This window comes from Pogona vitticeps, chromosome 4, assembly GCF_051106095.1.
Source record: "Pogona vitticeps strain Pit_001003342236 chromosome 4, PviZW2.1, whole genome shotgun sequence".
Lineage (NCBI taxonomy): Eukaryota > Metazoa > Chordata > Lepidosauria > Squamata > Agamidae > Pogona > Pogona vitticeps.
Genome location: NC_135786.1, coordinates 144,865,996 through 144,880,828, shown reverse-complemented (window position 1 = coordinate 144,880,828; position 14,833 = coordinate 144,865,996). Strand labels below are relative to the sequence as shown.

The following is a 14,833-nucleotide window of genomic DNA, read 5'->3' as shown; positions in this document are numbered from 1 at the left end:
TTTCACCACTCTACGCTTTAGGTAGCGCACAGCAGTCGAAGTCAGCATCTTCTTTCTTCCACGACCAGGTAGCATTTCAACAGTGCCCTTTGACTTGAATTTGTGAATGATGCTTCCTGTGGTGTCTCTTGGTATGTTTAACTTCTTTGCAATCTTATTATAGCCATTGCCCTTCCTGTGAAGACAAATCACCTCTTCTCTTGTCTTCCTGGACCATTCTCTTGACTTCACCATGTTTGTAACCACACCAGTAAATGTCTAGAAGGAGCTGAGTATCACAGTCATTTTAAAGCTGCCTAATTGGTGCTTATTATGCTTGATTGGTGCTCGGTGACATCCACAGGTGTTTTCAATACCTGATCGAAAACACCTGAATGAACCTCTCTTCTTCAGAGTGGTAGTCTTTAAGGGGTTGAATAATTGTGGCAATGAAGAAACCACAAAAGAAACATTAACTACTGTATTACATAAACAATTGATGTTATTTTGGTTGCATTTGGTTCTTTAAAACGTCCTTGTAGGATTTCATTCTGAATACAATTCCAAATGTACACTATAGTCCCTAAACCCCTTTACAGCATTGGGGGTTGAATAATTTTGAACACAACTGTACATGAAGCCGCTGGGTGGGGTCATCAGGGGGTGTGGAGCTGGGTGTCATCAGTATGCTGATGACACCCAGCTCTACATCTCCTTTCCACCTTCTGCAGGAGATGCCGTTCTGTCCCTTCAGCGCTGCCTGGGGACCATACTGAAATGGATGCAGGAGAATGGGCTGAGGCTGAACCTGGACAAGACGGAGGTACTGAGGGTGGGCCCTCCCACAGTTGGGGATTTGGGAAACTCCCTCTTTTTTGAGGGAGTGACCCTGCCTGCCAAGGACGGGGTTCGCAGCTTGGGGATCCACCTGGACCTGGCGCTCACCATGGAATCACAGGTGGCGTCAGTAGTCCGCTCTGCCTTTTTTCACCTTAGGCGGATAGCCCAGCTGCGGCCCTACCTTGATTTGGGGGCGCTCACCATCTTGGTACATGCACTCGTAATCTCAAGATTAGACCACTGTAATGAGCTCTACGTGGGGCTTCCTTTGAGGCTGCTGCGGAAACTACAGGTGGTGCAGAATGCGGCGGCCAGATTACTTAGTGGAGTGAGGAAATTCCAACATATCTCACCCACTCTGACCGCATTGCATTGGCTGCCCATACGATTCCGAATCGACTTCAAAGTGCTGTCGCTTATGTACAAAGCCCTAAACGGTTTAGGGCCTCGATATCTGGCGGAACGCCTACTCCCACCAAGTTCTACCCGTGTCACTCGTGCGAGCCAGGAGGTGAGGTTGAGGAGCCTAATGACGAGGGAGGCCCGGAAGGAGAAGACAAGAAATCGGGCCTTTTCGGCGGTGGCTCCTCGCCTCTGGAACAATCTCCCTCCTGAGATTCGCAGGTCTCCCTCGCTGGGTATCCTTAAGAAACAATTGAAGACATGGATGTTTGGGCAGGCCTTTCCATCATATTCCTCTTGACCTCCTTCTTCCCTCTTTACTGTTTCTGTTTTGCACTCTATGTAATGTATTGTAGTGTTTTTACTAATTAGAATTGCTTATTTATATTGTTATTGTATTTTATTGTTGTTAGCCGCCTAGAGTGGTCCTCACCGACCAGATAGGCGGGGTATAAATTAAATAAATAAATAAATAAATAAATAAATAAATAAATAAATAAATAAATAAATAAATAAATAAATAAATAAATAAATAAATAAATAAATAAATAAATAAATAAATAAATAAACTGGTTCCAGCGATGTCACAAGAGTTGCCAGAGTGTCACAAATTGCCTCCGGGACTCTGGCTCCGGATTTTGCCTCAAGGTTTACTCCTGAAGTCTTTTCCCTTGATGGATATAGCCACAAGGCAGTGGAGGCTTGAAATCAGAGTTTTCCTTCTCTTAGGTGGGCTGCCTTCGAAGGCTTGTGAGCCTCATCTACCCATGCATTGTTACTTCATGTTTGCAGTGCAAAATATGAGCAAGACACACTTTTTAAGAAGCAGGGGGGAAAATCTGATTTGCAAAGAGATGACATAAGGCAGCACCACATACTCAGTGAACAGCATGAGGAGGAATTATTGCAGAAAGAGTTATCGTTTAACCTGTGTACTTCAGGGATCATGTGCCTTTTCAAAATATCAATATTTTCACCTTTGAGTCTCTGAAAAGAGGGACTCTTCTTATACTGATGAACTGAAAGAACTATTTACATAACTGCCAAAGGGGCAGATGAACAGCTGAGTTGGCTAACAAATCTGTTCTAACAGCTTTCAGTATTTTACTTTCAACTTCTCAGTTCCAGAGCTAAGAACAGAATAAGTGTCCTGTTTTACAAATCTTTGCATTATCACATAAGTGGAGAGTGAAGCAGGTATCCAGGAGCCAAAAGCCATTCCTATTAATAGTGTTCCATGCTGCTACGTTCTGCAGGTGACAAAGACGACGCTGCTGGGAAGGAAAGAAAATTATAGGAACACAGGAAACACAAAGGCAAAGAAGCCTGTCATTTAAAAAAGCAGCTCCCTCCCTTTAGGACTACCTAATCCAGCATTCTGCTTCTTGCTTTTAATGAATCAATTCTGTTCTATAAATGTTAGCCATGACAAGGATTTCAGCAAACAAACAGCAGTACGACAATGGAACCAATTTCCTCAGGAAGTGGTGAGTGCTCCAACGCTGGAGGCATTCAAGAGAAAATTGGACACCATCTGTTAGATCTGCTTTGATTTGGATTCCTGTGTTGAGTAGGGGGTTGGACACAATGGCCTTATAGGCCCCTTCCAACTCAATTATTCTATGATTCTATTATTCTGTGATTCAAACAGGCTATGCATTCATTAAAGATAATACTTCATGAACATGAGTGGCTGTTGGCATTGTAAAACCATGAAACTGCAGAACTATATTACAACACCAGCCTGCACATGAGATGCCTGGTGTATTTATAGGCATGAAAAATTTAATGACTACAGGGGCTCACCATTCATGATTAATTCTAAATATCTCAGATGGCAATATGTCATAGCCTTGTGCTTTCTCTCCGGTTACCCATGCAATATCCTCCAGCACTTCTTCTGATGTTATTGGCTGCCACTCAAGCAAGATGTGAATCACAAGGAGGTCAGGAGCAGAAAAGTATGCATTTGATAGATGTCTTACTAAAATGCAAAGCTCATTCTTTAGGAGCATTCAGACCTCCTCCAATGTTCTTTTTTTCCCTTTCCCAGTTGATCAAATTCACTAAAACCTGGTGGTGTTTTTCTTTAAATCCACAGAGGGGTTTTATTTCAGTGCCCTCTATTGAATGGTGATGCTACTTTTTGCTTTTGTTTTGTGATCTACATGACAAAGACTATCATCTGCAAGAACCATGATTGCTTGTGGCTCAACTATCATATGTAAAGTGGAGTTAATGGAGCAAGAAAATGTACAGTAGTGAATTTGCTTTGAAAGCACATCTTGCATTGTATCTCATTACATCTTTGTTCAGTTGTCACCAGGAAGTGTGACGTGTGATTGGCATGGGCATGGCCATCATCATCAATTAAATACATATGTTGGTAGGTTTTCTATCTTCCTTCCTTCTGTCCTTTCCAGCTGAAACATTTTCACTCCTACTTCTGGTTTTCATTGGTGTCAGAAGTGGTGATTACCATGAGGCGATGTAACATTTACTTTTAATATGTCGCACCATTAAAATTCTGTCACATTTTAGTGGAATGAACTGACTTGGGGTCAAGTGGCCTCAGCATCTGCTCACACCCATTTTAATGGATTAGCTGTTCAATTAAATGAAGACAAGAGAGGGGAGAGGGGAAGTTACCGGGAAAAATGTACCCCAGGCAGGGTCAAGCCAACATTGCAGTTCAAAAGACAGATGGGCAGTGGGAACTGGGGCAAAGGAGAGAGAATTTTTTCTTACATTGTTTTGAGAGACAGGTCTGTGCTCCAAGGCTGAAGAGTGTGAAACAGCAGTGAATATTCCCAAATACCCAAAGATGAGCAATCTACAGTGGAGACAAAAAAAAAACCAGCATGCCATGTAAATGGATATTGGGATGTCAATCATAACAACTGATGATAATATATGATGAAAGGGAAACCTCTACAGGTATGGACCGAGGCCTGGAGGCCAAACCCATTTGAACTTGCCTGTTTTCTTCCTCCTTTCCCTTTCTTTTAAGCTGCTACTATTTACTGCTCAATGCCAGAAAGAACATCCTTTCTATTGGAGACTGGGTTTGAGCGTGAAAAGGTTTTCTTTGTGCACCAGTGTATCAAAGAGGAATGGACCATGCTCTCCTTGGCACAGGAAGAATTTGTTCATGGGTCCCATAGGCCCCCAACAGAACCTGGCAAGCATTTTCAGGATGCATATGGTTCTTTAGAAATTGATAGAGACTGTGTCACATGTAGGCTCCTGATCATTGAGGGAATTGTTAAGCAAAAGATAGACTGCCTTATTGATTTTCTGAGAAAGCATGTTAAATAAAGAAGAAAATTCAATAACAGAATAATATTTTTGACTGGCAAAGATCAGCCAGTTTGAATGTTTGCATTTAATTCATAGGATAAGAATTTGTACATTCATTGACATTTGTAGTTCTCCAGCACAGGCCTGTTTTCCCAGATTAACCCCCAAATGAGGGGTTTCAGGAGAGGTAACTGCAGCCCCTCTAGCCAACGGGTTATAATTTTGAATCTCAGAGGTGTACTGATTGTGATTAACTAGTGATAAGATAAGGAGTTTCTGTCTCCTGTTCAAACACAGATTGCCATTTTGTGTCTCTTAGAACTGAGCTTTAGCTTGGATTAAATTCTAAATTCACCATATAGAATGTAACAGGGAGATGCGTATTTATGTTTGATTATTACTGTAATAGAGACATTAATGCAGTCCTAAGGGGTATCAAATTCCAGCCTCTTACACTTTGTCTTTGCACTATATCATAATATAATCAATGCATGCATACTGTCTCTGTCTGTCTATCAATATCTATATCATCTATATCTATATCCACCTACCTACCTACCTACCTACCTACCTACCTACCTACCTACCTACCTACCTACCTACCTACCTACCTACCTACCTACCTACCTACCTACCTACCTACCTACCTACCTACCTACCTATCCTTCCACACTATTACAGCTGTAATAGTGCATCCATCCAAACTTCACAAGAATTAGTATAATTCTCTATATTTTTCTTTCCAAAAGCTAGAAAGAAAAGTGTCTAGGTAGCTTGAAAATGCTAATGAGATGGTCTGCTTTATCAATATTTCTTCATTTAGGAGGAGATATCCTCTCACAATAGAAAAAGCCAACCCTTTAGAAAGATTTTAGCTAAATGCATAAAGAGGCTAGCTGAGAAATAATGGTATTGGAATTTCTGTGCCAAGTTTGTTTGCCTGCCTCTGCAGAGATGCAAATGTTAACGTTAAAGGCAGACTTTGGGGTTTATGGTGTTCTCCTGATTTCATGGCCTCCAATTATTAGAGGGAAGAAAGTCCATGTGAGAAGCATACTTTTTTTCAATTTCTATAGGATTTGTACATCTAGAATTTCCAGCATTCTGCCAAAAATTGAAATCTGGAGAAGTTTGTTTCCAGTGCTCCTCCCTACAGTTTCACTAACTATTGCATGCAGAAGCGAAAAACATTTGAGCAACAAGCAGGAAGGGAGCTCTTGACTATGATAAATAGTCAAGAAATTGAGATATAGACTATCAACACTGAAAGGATTGCTCTGTTTTGAATTAGGACTTCCACATAGCATCTGTCTCTGCTAATTTCCTTTCATGTAATCTGTCCAATAGATATTAACTGTCAGAAATGCTCCTACTGTTGTTGAAATATGGATCATACATGTTATTCCAATACATGAAACAAAGTCCTAAAAAATCTGCAGCAAATACTTTTGTAAAACTTAAGTTTCTAAAACTTAACAGTTTGTGTTTCTCTTTAAACCTGTGAGCTAAGGCAGGGGTCTCAAGCATGCGGCCCGGGGGCCATTTGTGGCCCGCCGGATGATAGTTTGTGGGCCCCACCTTGCCTGCCCTTCCCGAAGTGCCCACACGTCCTCTGCTGTCAAGAGTTTTTTAAAAAGCCTCACCTCGCTTGTTGGCTGTCTCCCAAGACAGTGCCTCTTGCACCCTCCATCTGGAACTGCAGCCTCCCAGCTGCTCGCCTCACAAAGTTTGCTCCTCTGTCGTGGTGGGGGTAGCTGCTGCTGCTGAGTGCATCTTTTTTTGAGGGGGGCCCTCAGAGGAAGGTTGCCGGACCTTTGTGTGTTTGTGTGTGTGTTTGTATGTGTGTGTGTGTGTGTGTGTGTACGCGCGCACACCTGTGGGGTCCAACCCCATTCTATTTAATTTTGCGGGTACCGATCGGGGCTTTTCTCCTTTGGCAAGGCAATTCTGTGAGGTTTTTTTTAAAAAATTATGTTGTGCCCTCCTCCCCCCACTAGGCGGTCGCTGGTGCTCCCTCCCTTCTCCGCTTCTTCATCCTGCTGCTGGTGGTGGTGGTAGTGAAGAAGGAGCCAGAGGGGGTTGTGGCTGGTGAGGAGGGCTCGCACACCCCTCCTCCTCCTCCTCCTCCTCCTCCTTGGAATCCCAGCCGGGCTAAGGAAACTCCTGGGTGGCTTCCCCTGGCTCTTGTTCTGCTTGGCAGAAAATCTGATGCAGCCCAGCCTCACCCAGACTCTGCCTCCAGCGGCCCCCAGGCAAATTGAGTTTGAGACCCCTGAGCTAAGGTCAGCCTTTATGTCACCAACCGCTGGTTATAAAAGAACTTATGGGCAAATCCACCAGGCCAAAAAGGGCTTTGCCTCTTAAACAGTGATTACAGACTTAACAACTAGAGTAAAATTCATTTATAAAATGCTGGAAACAGAAAGGTGTAATTCCTTACACTACTCAGTTAAGACAGATTTTTCAAGGGCTAGAACTTACTCTTTATATCTTCAAATAGTGATGGAAGCTTTTTGCTGCTTATTGGCTGTATTGTATTTGCTGGTTACCAGCTCTTAGTCATTTGAGAGCATTGTAAAAGTAGAAGAAAAGCAGATGGCAGGAATGAATGAAATGAAGATGAAATTCAAGCATAAAAATAGAAGAAATCATTGACCAGAAAAGGGAGATTAATTTGAACCCTTTAAGGTGGTGTTACCTCTAGAAAGCATAAATACAAGGGTGTGATGAACAGCCAAGAAAGTGAGATGAGCTCTTTAGTCACAAAGGCCCCCAGCTCTGAGTGGATTGCTATATCAGGCACTTTTTTCCAACTCCCTGTGGCTCCCTTCTTTCTGCTGCCATAATCATTCATACATCTGCTTCTCTTTGGCCCAACTTCAACCAGATGTTCTGCAGGGGGGAAAAAACCTTGTTCATAACAGCCTCTAAATCTTTTGTAAGGCCACTCCAAAGAGGCAGCTTAAACTGTGCCTTGTCTCCACAACATAAGAAATAGTAGCAAGAGCTTCAAACTACAGTATATGCACCAACAATGCCTAGCCATCGGATCATGATACAGCTATATCAGGCCAAGCAAGAAGGATATTCCCATATAAAGAACACAGAGAGATATCACTGTGAAGTCTTAACAATTGTCAGCAAGCAATAAGAGTATGTGGGTTCAAATTAGAGATGTGAACTCGCACCAAAATTTGGATTCAGATTCAGAATTCGGCCCTTCAGGTCTGGCATTCAAAATTTCTGGATATCTAGAACTCTATTACAGTCAATATGAATACTATATGATCATTATTTCAAAACACACACCAAACAGACAAACATTTAAAAGTGGTGCCCTGCATAACAAGAGATTCGTTTAATGACGAATCCACATAGCGATGTATTTTTTGCGATCGCAAAAGCGACTGCATTGCGATGTTTGTAATGGTAAAACATTGCTTTGCGATGATCGGTAAGTGTTTTGCTTACTGATTTTCGCACAGCAATGTTTTTTTAACAGCTGATCGGCGGTTCCAAAATGGCCGCCGGGTAAAGAAAATGTCCGCCTGCTGTGTTTTCACGCCCTTTCCTCGCTTACCGGGCAGCAAAAATGGCAGCCGCATGGAGGATTTCTGCATAACTGTGAGTTTTTTTGCCCATAGGAACGCATTAAATGTGTTTTAATGCATTTCTACAGGCTTTTTTGCCCTGCATAGCGACGAATCCACATACCGACAATTTTTTCAGAACGGATTATTGTCGCTATGCAGGGCACCACTGTATTAGGAAATGACTGCCATGGCCATACTGATTGAACTCTGGATAGTGGGAATGCCATCAGGAAATGCCAGCAACATTGGGGAAGTAGAGGAGAGGTCATGCTGGGGAACAAGCAAATATTCTAGACAGCACTGGCATGCAGATTAGAGCAGCAGATCAGTTGATGAGGACCACCAACACAGGGGGAATTTGATAATTTTGTAATCAGACATTTCCTGTAATTTACGCTTCTGTCAACCTTACTCTCTAGCAAATTGTGTGCTGCAGCAATGTTCTCAAGGAGCATTTGAACTGCTTCCCAAACGTTTTTCTTCAAGCCTTTATTCTCTCCCCCAGGACAGATAATAAAATCATGTAAAAACAGTGTATAACTGTAACATGTCATAAATGAAAGAGCCACTATGAACTAGGGAGAACACCTGGATCAAAGCCCAGGAGGAGAAATCTTTGTTTCATCTTCCACCAAGACCACAGCAGAGGGCATTCCCCATTCCCACAACTAACTCTTTTAAAAGAAAACTCTCTCACAAATGCCAATAATATGAGTGACATAACAACCCATTGACTCTTAGCCCTCCATAGTAGAGCAATTGGTGGGGGGAAACCACTCTAAGAGCAGTATTCTATTGTGGAAGAAAGGACTGGATAGGTAACCAGCAGGACTGCGATCACATTTGGTTGTGTGGCCAATTTTTGAACCAGCATGAGAAAAGGCCGATGTCTGGAAGTCTGCCAGGAATGAGGGGCTGGGGAGGTATTGGCCATATTTTCCTTCTGCTCTGCATTTCTGCAGTAGGACACTGTTCAGTCACAACAAAATGAATATCTTCCACAAAGCAACTTTAAAGTTTCTTCCAATTATGTTGTTAACTGTTACAAAAGTGTGGTGAAAGCATTTGGCTAAATACAGTATCCATTGCCTCTTACTGATGAGTTGTTGTGTTTCAGTTAAAATATTTGCTGAAAGGGTGTGATTTAGATTGCTGGCAGGTAGTGGAATGATAACCAACAGCTTTTAAAAGAAGTGTGTGCTGAGGATATTGTGATTAACTTGTCACTTACCATTATAAGCTGCAGCTGTTTTCATTGTTAGATGGCTTGCGTTATGTCTCAAGGGAGCCTGGCAAAGAGATATTAAGTAAATAGAGTTAGGTGTGTTGGTTTGTGGGTAAAGTGCTCAAACTTTCCAGAAACAGGCTGGTAATTACTGAACAAAACAGTGTTACTCCCTGAGATGAAAAGAAACCATCCTTACAGTCTGGTCGATAAAAATCATAAATATTCACAATTTGCTGTGAATATTAAATAAAATAAATGATTAGTGGTACCACCTTTTTAATGCTTGACTTCAGAAGTCAACTACTTTCCCCAATTCTCGTGTTTTTCCATTATCAACAACAAAAATTGATTTTTCAAAAAGAATTATATACTGGCTATATACATATTAAATCTACACAAATCATGAAGGTCTAGCATGTTTCTATTTGTTTATCTCTTTGACATCAGATTATTACCATTCAAAGTTGTCAAAAGACAGCCCTGGCAATTGCTTTGTGTTTAAGTGAGAAGTGGCTAACTGATGAAAAAAGGAGTTAGCTTCTGGGATTTTCCCTTGCTTGCTGTCCCTTTATGAATGGTAATGAGCAGAAGAGAGTATCCTGTAGATCAGTGATTCTTAACCTTTTTGAAAGAAACGCCCCCTTGAGCCATTGAGGAAGTTATCATCGCCCCCCTCCCTGAGGTGATGATATCTTACCTACCTACCTACCTACCTACCTACCTACCTACCTACCTGCCTGCCTGCCTGCCTGCCTGCCTGCCTGCCTGCCTGCCTGCCTGCCTGCCTGCCTACCTACCTACCTACCTACCCACCCACCCACCCACCTACCTACCTACCTACCTACCTACCTACCTACCTACCTACCTACCTACCTACCTACCTATCTTGTCTCCCTCCCCACCCGGGTGCGAGGCAGCGCTTCACGGGGCGAGGATGAGGACCCAAGAGACCCTTTCCTTCCACCCGATCCACACTCAGTGCTGCCCTAAAGGAGAAAGGTGAGACGTGGCAGGTAGAAGGAGCTGGATCATCTGGTGGCAGCAGCAGCACCAGATCTACTGCCAGCACTGCGGCTGCAGTCGCCTTCACAGGTTTGGCTTGCTCCAGTGCCCCCCTACCGCCCCCCTTCTGTTCTTTCACCCCCCACACCGCCTCTTTTCGTTCTACCGCCCCTCTGAAAAATGAAATCGCCCCCTGGGGGGCATTATTGCCCACGTTAAGAACCACTGCTGTAGATCATCTTGACCACTGTCATTTATGTTGTCAACATTCAATCTCCCCTTTGGTATGTAAAGCTTGGCATCCTTTTTCCTGCTGGCAACATGGGCACAACATTTTTGAGGAATATCTGGCCTTCTCCTGGCATTTTGAATTGTGGATGCAGAAGTACAGTATCCCACATTCATAAATCAGAGGATTGTGTTGTTGTTGATTTTTATTAATGTTAAATTGAATTAAGGTTAGCCTTGGGATCTTTCAGTTCTGAACTTGGAGGGCCTCCTGGGAAGAGATGTTTAATTCTGTTCTAGGGAGCTGGAAGCCTATCAGATTTGTACTCCCGCTGCCCCTGGGATTTGGCTCTATGTTCACAATGGCATGTTTACAAAGGAAAATTCAGTTTGGAGGGGTCAAGCCTGAACTAAAAAAGTGCTGAAAGGAAAAAGATTAAGCCCTATTTTTCATTTTAAAAACCTGTTAAGCTCTCTTTGCATTGAGTTACCTGTAACCTGTAGCTTACTACTGCCACTGATAGTAATATCTCATTTCTCCAACTGTCAGTTCTAACACAGCCAAAACATGACCACCCACACATGGCAGATGGTGCCATGGAGGGGTGTACCAAGATTTGCAGAAATACACAAAATATTTGTGCAGAGAAAACTGTTAGAAGAGAAACCATGAAGAAAAGGCCAATGATAAATGAGCATTCAGTCTTGACACAGATTACTGTCTGTGAAAGGTGGTGAAATAGGAAAATGGAGCATGAGGAAAGGAATGAACTGTTTGGACCAATCTGAAATCCTGAGAAGGAGCATTCCATATTATATGCTGCAGATTCCTATTTCATACCCCTATATTCTTTCTCAGTTCCATTCCCCCCCCCTCAGAAAAATTGGTCCTTGAGTCTCCAGCATTGCAAACCTGCTAATTCAATATTTAGAGCAAACAGCAGTTCATAACCAGCTTCTGAGATACTACCTTCTCCAACCTTTCCATCAAACGCGTACATAACCGAGTGTAGAGCAGGCCTAATAAACATGCATGTCTTGCACTGTGAGTGTTACATAACAGCACTGATGTTACCTGTCTGTCATGGGTTTGGAGGGAAAGTTCCATCCTATGGGGAGTGGAAGGCGGGACATCAGGAGGAGGGGCTGTACTGTATAAATATGTGATGCCTGTGTGGTGAAGAGTAGATGCTGAGACAGACTGTGAGACACTGGGTTGGGACGAAGCAGCAGCTGGGGAAGAAGAAGCTGTTGTGGGAGTCTGGGTGTCTGACAGGGTACTACTGTGTGTCAGAGTACCAACCTGATAAGTTCAGGTGTCTGTGGGTTAGCCAGAACTGATGGGTTCAGGGTCTGTGCTTTAAGTTAAAGGTTCTAGGTGAACCAAACTGTATGCTTGTGTGTGTGAGAATAAGCCACGTTACTTTATTTTATTCACCTGATTGTTTGATTTACCCTGTTTGTATTTAAAATAAACCTTATTCTTTTATTGTTTAAAAATCCATCCCTGGTCTGTGTGACTTATTATAGGGAATGGTTGGTGGCAGCTTAGTAACTGTGTGATAGATCCCAGTAGGTCTGGGTTTGTCACATTGATTGGTGTCCAGCGTGTGGGATACGACTGGTCCAGTTGTCCAGCGGTCCAGCAAAGCCTTGGCAAGTGTGCCCAGAGCAAGGGGGGTCTAGTCAGGGACAGTCTGAGGCGCGTAGGTAATCTTCTAGGTGTACCTCACGGGGAGGTGCGCTAGTAGAAGAACGTGCCAACTGGGGAGACTTAGATTAAGGTGCTCTGAGGCAGCCTAGTTTTGGCGGGAAAAAGCTGAGGAAAAACTGCGTAGCAACAGCGAGCTAGCTTGCCAGCTGAGAGGCCCAGCAGAGGGGGGTTGGCTCTGACTCGATACTGTTGCAAATTTAGTGCTGAAGAACAGCAGCAATCTCTGGGGAGAGCTGGTTCTGAGGCAAGAAGGGAAAAAAGTGGTCGTTTTATTCTGAGGCTTGACTTTTTAAAGCAGCCTGTTCTGAGGGGGGATTATGCCCTTGACTCGAAGCCAGATAGCAGACATGAGTGAAGTGAAAGACCCCCAGATTGACCAAGGTTCTGAGGATGAATTTGGCTCAGTGCAAGGTGACAGCACAGGAGAGCAGAACCCAGAACTTAGAAAATTGATCCTAGCCCAACAGCATGAACTGAGGGTGAGGGAAATGGAGGAAAGATTAGAGAGAGAGAAAATGGCATTTGAATTAGAGCGAGAGAGAGAGAGAATGGAGAGAGAAGAAAGAATGGAGAGAGAGAAGATGGCGTTTGAATTAAGAAAACTGGAACTGATGAACCAGAACAATAATAATAATAGGGATTCTGAGGGAGGCCAATTGTCTAAGGCTGACCTGAAGAAATTCCCTGTGTACCACAAGGGAGATTGTCCTGAGGTGTTCTTTTCCTTAGTGGAGAGAGCGTTTGTGGACTTCTCAGTGAGGGAAACTGAGAAGATGACCATCATGCGATCTTTAATCAGTGGTAGCCTGGCTGAGGTTTATGCCGAGATGCCTGAGGAATTGATGAAAGATTTTGCAGAGTTTAAAAAACTGGTGTTTACAAGACATGGGATAAATGCAGAGCAGCTGAGACAAAGATTCAGGTCCCTCACTAAAAAACCAGAACAGACTTTTACCCAAGTGGGGGCCCAATTGGTGAGGCTGCTTGAGAAATGGCTATCGCAGGAAGGAATAGAGACCTATGAACAGCTTAAAGACTTGATAGCCCTGGAACAGTTCTATTCAGTCCTGCATGGGGAATTGAAATTCCAGGTGAGGGAAAGGAAACCGAAATCTGTGGCAGCAGCCGCAGAGATCGCAGATTTTATCTCCCAAATAAGAAAGCCCTTGGGTGAGGGGAAATCTGTAGGTAAACCCAAAGAAACCTACAGCAAGTACTCTCAGGGACCAGGGAAAAGCCAGCAAGGGGGAGGGGCCCATGGTGAAGGGAAGCCCTCAGGCATGAAACCAAGCCCTCAGAATTTGGAGGGAAAACCCAAACAAGAGGAGAGAGAATCAAAATACACCAGAAAATGTTATTTCTGTCAGGGAAAGGGTCATCTGATCTCAGAGTGTGAGAAATTGAAGCAGCTAAAAGGAATGGTGCCTCAGAATTCTAGTGGGACCAAGCCAAAAGCTGTGTTCTGTGTCCAGCAAGAGCAAGGCTCAGTGTCACAGAGGGAGCCTGTTGCCATGGCTACTCAGTCTGGGACAGCTGCCTCTGCTGATCAGGCTGAGGAAAATGGTCCTCTTCTGGAGGTAAAGCGCTGCTTGCTGATAAAAACAGATTCTCAGTTGTTTGAGACAGCCGGGGTGGACGTAGGAATACTTGACCGTCAGTATAGGGGGCTGCGGGACACTTGTTCCCAGGTAACCCTGTGCCATCCAGATATTATTCCTAGGGAGTTTATAATCCCAAATGAGAGCATGAAGGTGGCAGGGATTGAGGGGCAGATAATCTCTCTGCCAGTAGCAGAGGTACCTGTCAACTTTCAAGGCTGGAGGGGAGATTGGCGGATAGCGATTTCATCGACTCTGCCAGCAGCCGTGCTCGTGGGAAATGACCTGGCTGAACATGTGAAACGGGTGCTAGTGATTACACGCTCACAAGCCACCACGGGGACAGTTCAGGGGGGTAATGATGAGCCAGAGGCGGAAGCAGAGGGGAGTTCAGAAGCTGTGGTGGAAACCTTAACCACAGACAGCAGATTTGGACAGGAGCAAAAGGCAGACGCCACTCTCCAAAAGTGTTTTGAACAGGTGACTGACGCCCAGCTAACACCTGAAACCCCAGTGAGATTTCTGGAGAAAAAGGGGATTTTATATAGAGAAACCCTGAGGAATATCTCAAAAGGGGGAGATGGGATCAGAAGTCAGCTGGTGGTACCTGAAAAGTATCGCCCCATGATCTTACAAAGGGGTCACTCTGACATGTTTGCTGCACATTTAGGGGTGAACAAAACACAGCAGAGAATCACACAGAATTTCTACTGGCCTGACATAGGGAAGCAGATCAGGGAGTTCTGTAAACAATGTGATGTGTGTCAAAGGCAGGGGAATAACCGCGACAGGACCAAAGCAAAGTTGTGCCCTTTGCCTGTGATTGACACTCCGTTCAAATGCATAGGGGTGGATATTGTGGGACCTTTGCCCAAGGCCACAAAGAGGGGGAACAGGTTCATTCTAACAATTGTGGACCATGCCACAAGGTATCCTGAAGCCATACCCT

At 43.8% G+C, this 14,833-nt stretch overlaps 1 long non-coding RNA gene across 1 annotated transcript; it reads right to left on the bottom strand.

Moving 5' to 3' along the window:
* Positions 1-6,868: 6,868 nt before the first annotated feature.
* Positions 6,869-11,616, bottom strand: LOC144588613 (uncharacterized). The gene is made up of 3 exons (XR_013544235.1): positions 11,486-11,616; positions 9,346-9,403; positions 6,869-7,413 (listed from the first exon to the last, which is right to left on the bottom strand). It is a non-coding gene; the product is annotated as an uncharacterized LOC144588613 (long non-coding RNA).
* Positions 11,617-14,833: the final 3,217 nt, after the last annotated feature.